A 5959-nucleotide genomic window follows, 5' to 3' on the forward strand; every position below is an offset into this window, starting at 1 on the left:
AGTTAACCAGTAGTGTAAAATTATTTGAACTAGCTTATAGAGCGAGTTCAACTATAGTGTAAAATTATTTGTACTAGGCTATAGAGCTAGTTCCACTCTAGTGTAAAATTATTTGAAGTAGCTTATAGAGTAAGTTCAACTCTAGTGTAGAATTATTTGTACTTGGCTATAGAGCTAGTTCAACTCTAGTGTAAAATTATTTGTACACGCTTATAGAGCCAGTTCAATTCTGGTGTAAAATTATTTGAACTACCTTATAAGGCGAGTTCAACTCTAGTGTAAAATTATTTGTACAAGTTTATAGAGCTAGTTCAACTCTAGTGTAAAATTATTTGTACTAGGCTATAGAGCTAGTTCAACTCTATTGTAAAATTATTTGTACTAGGCTATAGAGCTAGTTCAACCCTAGTATAAAATTATTTTCACTACCTTATGGAGGAAGTTCAAATCTAGTGTAAAATTATTTTAACTAGCTTATAGAGCAAGTTCAACTCTAGTGTAGAATTATTTGTACTAGGCTATATATCTAGTTAACCTCTAGTGTAAGATTATTTGAACTAGCTTATAGAGCTAGTTCAACTCTAGTGTATAATTATTTGAACTACCTTACAGAGCTAGTTCAACTCTAGTGTAAAATTATTTGTACTATGCTATAGAGCTAGTTCAACTCTAGTGTAAAATTATTTGCAGTAGCTTATAGAGCTAGTTCAACTCTAGTGTAAAATTATTTGTACTAGGCTATAGAGCTAGTTCAAATCTAGTGTAAAATTATTTTAACTAGCTTATAGACCAAGTTCAACTCTAGTGTAGAATTATTTGTACTAGGCAATAGATCTAGTTAACCAGTAGTGTAAAATTATTCGAACTAGCTTATAGAGCTAGTTCAACTCTAGTGTAAAATTATTTGTACCAGGCTATAGAGCTAGTTTAACTCTAGTGTAAAATTATTTGCACTAGCTTATAGAGCAAGTTCAACTCTAGTGTAAAATTATATGTACTAGGCTATAGAGCTAGTTCCACTCAAGAGTAAAATTATTTGAACTAGCTTATAGAGCAAGTTCAACTCTAGTGTAGAATTATTTATACTTGGCTATAGAGCTAGTTCAACTCTAGTGTAAAATTATTTTAACTAGCTTATAGAGCAAGTTCAACTCAAGTATAAAATTATTGGTACGAGGCTATAGAGCAAGTTCGTCTCTAGTGTAAAATTATTTTAACTAGCTTATAGAGCGAGTCCAACTCTAGTGTAAAATTATTTGTACTAGGCTATAGAGCTAGTTCAACTCTGGTGTAAAATTATTTGTACTAGGCTATAGAGCTAGTTCAACTCTAGTATAAAATTATTTTAACTCGCTTATGGAGCTAGTTCAACTCTAGTGTAAAAATATTTGTACTAGGCTACAGAGCTAGTTCAACTCCAGTGTAAAATTATTTGAACTAGCTTATAGAGCTAGTTCAGCTCTAGTGTAAAATTATTTTTACTAGGCTATAGAGCTAGTTCAACTCTAGTGTATAGTTATTTGAACTAGCTTACAGAGCTAGTTCAACCCTAGTGTAAAATTATTTGTACTAGGCTATAGAGCTAGTTCAACTCCAGTGTAAAATTATTTGCACTAGCTTATAGAGCTAGTTCAACTCTAGTGTAAAATTATTTGTACTAGGCTATAGAGCTAGTTCAAATATAGTGTAAAATTATTTTAACTAGCTTATAGAGCAAGTTCAACTCTAGTGTAAAATTATTTTAACTAGCTTATAGAGCTAGTTCAACTCTAGTGTAAAATTATTTGTACTAGGCTGTAGAGCTAGTTCAACTCTAGTGTATAATTATTTGAACTAGCTTACAGAGCTAGTTCAACTCTAGTGTAAAATTATTTGTACTAGGCTATAGAGCTAGTTCAACTCCAGTGTAAAATTATTTGCACTAGCTTATAGAGCTAGTTAACCTCTAGTGTAAAATTATTTGTACTAGGCTATCGAGCTAGTTCAAATCTAGTGTAAAATTATTTTAACTAGCTTATAAAGCAAGTTCAACTCTAGTGTAGAATTATTTTTACTGGGCTATAGATCTAGTTAACCTCTAGTGTAAAATTATTTGAACTAGCTTATAGAGCTAGTTCAACTCTAGTGTAAATATATTTATACCAGGCTATAGAGCTAGTTCAACTGTAGTATAAAATTATTTGAACTAGCTTATAGAGCTAGTTCAACTCTAGTGTAAAATTATTTGTACTAGGCTATAGAGCTAGTTCCACTCTACTGTAAAATTATTTGAACTAGCTTATAGAGTAAGTTCAACTCTAGTGTAGAATTATTTGTACTTGGCTATAGAGCTAGTTCAACTCTAGTGTAAAATTATTTTAACTAGTTTATACAGCTATAGAGCTAGTTCAACTCTAGTGTAAAATTTTGTACAAGGCTATGGAGCCAGTTCAACTGTAGTCTAAAATTATTTGTACAAGCTTATAGAGCTAGTTCAATTCTGGTGTAAAATTATTTGAACTACCTTATAAGGCGAGTTCAACTCTAGTTTAAAATTATTTGTACAAGCTTATAGAGCTAGTTCAACTCTAGTGTAAAATTATTTGTACTAGGCTATAGAGCTAGTTCAACTCTATTGTAAAATTATTTGTACTAGGCTATAGAGCTAGTTCAACTCTAGTATAAAATTATTTTAACTAGCTTATGGAGCAAGTTCAACTCTAGTGTAAAAATATTTGTACTAGGCTATAGAGCTAGTTCAACTCTAGTGTAAAAATATTTGAACTAGCTTATAGAGCTAGTTCAACTCTAGTGTAAAATTAGTTTTAGTAGGCCATAGAGCTAGTTCAACTGTAGTGTATAATTATTTCAACAACCTTACAGAGCTAGTTCAACTCTAGTGTAAAATTATTTGTACTAGACTATAGAGCTAGTTCAACTCTAGTGTAAAATTATTTGCAGTAGCTTATAGAGCTAGTTCAACTCTAGTGTAAAATTATTTGTACTAGGCTATAGAGCTAGTTCAAATCTAGTGTAAAATTATGTTAACCAGCTTATAGAGCAAGTTCAACTCTAGTGTAGAATTATTTGTACTAGGCTATAGATCTAGTTAAACAGTAGTGTAAAATTATTCGAACTAGCTTATAGAGCTAGTTCAACTCTAGTGTAAAATTATTTGTACCAGGCTATAGAGCTAGTTTAACTCTAGTGTAAAATTATTTGAACTAGCTTATAGAGCTAGTTCAACTCTAGTGTAAAATTATTTGTACTAGGCTATAGAGCTAGTTCCACTCTGGAGTAAAATTATTTGAACAAGCTTATAGAGCAAGTTAAACTCTAGTGTAGAATTATTTGTACTTGGCTATAGAGCTAGTTCAACTCTAGTGTAAAATTATTTTAACTAGCTTATAGAGCTAGTTCAACTCAAGTATAAAATTATTGGTACGAGGCTATAGAGCTAGTTCGTCTCCAGTGTAAAATTATTTTAACTAGCTTATAGAGCGAGTCCAACTCTAGTGTAAAATTATTTGCACTAGGCTATAGAGCTAGTTCAACTCTAGTGTAAATTTATTTGTACTAGGCTATAGAGCTAGTTCAACTCTAGTGTAAATTTATTTGTACTAGGCTACAGAGCTAGTTCAACTCCAGTGTAAAATTATTTGAACTAGCTTATAGAGCTAGTTCAGCTCGAGTGTAAAATTATTTGTACTAGGCTATAGAGCTAGTTCAACTCTAGTGTATATTTATTTGAACTACCTTACAGAGCTAGTTCAACTCTAGTGTAAAAATATTTGTACTAGGCTATAGAGCTAGTTCAACTCTAGTGTAAAAATATTTGAACTAGCTTATAGAGCTAGTTCAACTCTAGTGTAAAATTAGTTTTAGTAGGCCATAGAGCTAGTTCAACTGTAGTGTATAATTATTTCAACAACCTTACAGAGCTAGTTCAACTCTAGTGTAAAATTATTTGTACTAGACTATAGAGCTAGTTCAACTCTAGTGTAAAATTATTTGCAGTAGCTTATAGAGCTAGTTCAAATCTAGTGTAAAATTATTTGTACTAGGCTATAGAGCTAGTTCAAATCTAGTGTAAAATTATGTTAACCAGCTTATAGAGCAAGTTCAACTCTAGTGTAGAATTATTTGTACTAGGCTATAGATCTAGTTAAACAGTAGTGTAAAATTATTCGAACTAGCTTATAGAGCTAGTTCAACTGTAGTGTAAAATTATTTGTACCAGGCTATAGAGCTAGTTTAACTCTAGTGTAAAATTATTTGAACTAGCTTATAGAGCTAGTTCAACTCTAGTGTAAAATTATTTGTACTAGGCTATAGAGCTAGTTCCACTCTGGAGTAAAATTATTTGAACAAGCTTATAGAGCAAGTTAAACTCTAGTGTAGAATTATTTGTACTTGGCTATAGAGCTAGTTCAACTCTAGTGTAAAATTATTTTAACTAGCTTATAGAGCTAGTTCAACTCAAGTATAAAATTATTGGTACGAGGCTATAGAGCTAGTTCGTCTCCAGTGTAAAATTATTTTAACTAGCTTATAGAGCGAGTCCAACTCTAGTGTAAAATTATTTGCACTAGGCTATAGAGCTAGTTCAACTCTAGTGTAAATTTATTTGTACTAGGCTATAGAGCTAGTTCAACTCTAGTGTAAATTTATTTGTACTAGGCTACAGAGCTAGTTCAACTCCAGTGTAAAATTATTTGAACTAGCTTATAGAGCTAGTTCAGCTCTAGTGTAAAATTATTTGTACTAGGCTATAGAGCTAGTTCAACTCTAGTGTATAATTATTTGAACTAGCTTACAGAGCTAGTTCAACTCTAGTGTAAAATTATTTGTACTAGGCTATGGAGGTAGTCCAACTCTAGTGTAAAATTATTTTAACTACCTTATAGAGCTAGTTCAACTCTCTAGTGTAAAATTATTTGTACAAGCTTATAGAGCTATTTCAACTCTAGTTTAAAATTATTTGTACTAGGCTATTGAGCTAGTTCCACTCTATTATAAAATTATTTTAACTAGCTTATGGAGCTAGTTCAACTCTAGTGCAAAAATATTTGTACTAGGGTACAGAGCTAGTTCGACTCTAGTGTAAAATTATTTGAACTAGCTTATAGAGCTAGTTCAGAACTAGTGTAAAATTATTTGTACTAGGCTATAGAGCTAGTTCAACTCTAGTGTATATTTATTTGAACTACCTTACAGAGCTAGTTCAACTCTAGTGTAAAAATATTTGTACTAGGCTATAGAGCTAGTTCAACTCTAGTGTAAAAATATTTGAACTAGCTTATAGAGCTAGTTCAACTCTAGTGTAAAATTAGTTTTAGTAGGCCATAGAGCTAGTTCAACTGTAGTGTATAATTATTTCAACAACCTTACAGAGCTAGTTCAACTCTAGTGTAAAATTATTTGTACTAGACTATAGAGCTAGTTCAACTCTAGTGTAAAATTATTTGCAGTAGCTTATAGAGCTAGTTCAACTCTAGTGTAAAATTATTTGTACTAGGCTATAGAGCTAGTTCAAATCTAGTGTAAAATTATGTTAACCAGCTTATAGAGCAAGTTCAACTCTAGTGTAGAATTATTTGTACTAGGCTATAGATCTAGTTAAACAGTAGTGTAAAATTATTCGAACTAGCTTATAGAGCTAGTTCAACTCTAGTGTAAAATTATTTGTACCAGGCTATAGAGCTAGTTTAACTCTAGTGTAAAATTATTTGAACTAGCTTATAGAGCTAGTTCAACTCTAGTGTAAAATTATTTGTACTAGGCTATAGAGCTAGTTCCACTCTGGAGTAAAATTATTTGAACAAGCTTATAGAGCAAGTTAAACTCTAGTGTAGAATTATTTGTACTTGGCTATAGAGCTAGTTCAACTCTAGTGTAAAATTATTTTAACTAGCTTATAGAGCTAGTTCAACTCAAGTATAAAATTATTGGTACGAGGCTATAGAGCTAGTTCGTCTCC

This window comes from Triticum aestivum, chromosome 5D, assembly GCF_018294505.1.
Source record: "Triticum aestivum cultivar Chinese Spring chromosome 5D, IWGSC CS RefSeq v2.1, whole genome shotgun sequence".
NCBI classification, from domain to species: domain Eukaryota; kingdom Viridiplantae; phylum Streptophyta; class Magnoliopsida; order Poales; family Poaceae; genus Triticum; species Triticum aestivum.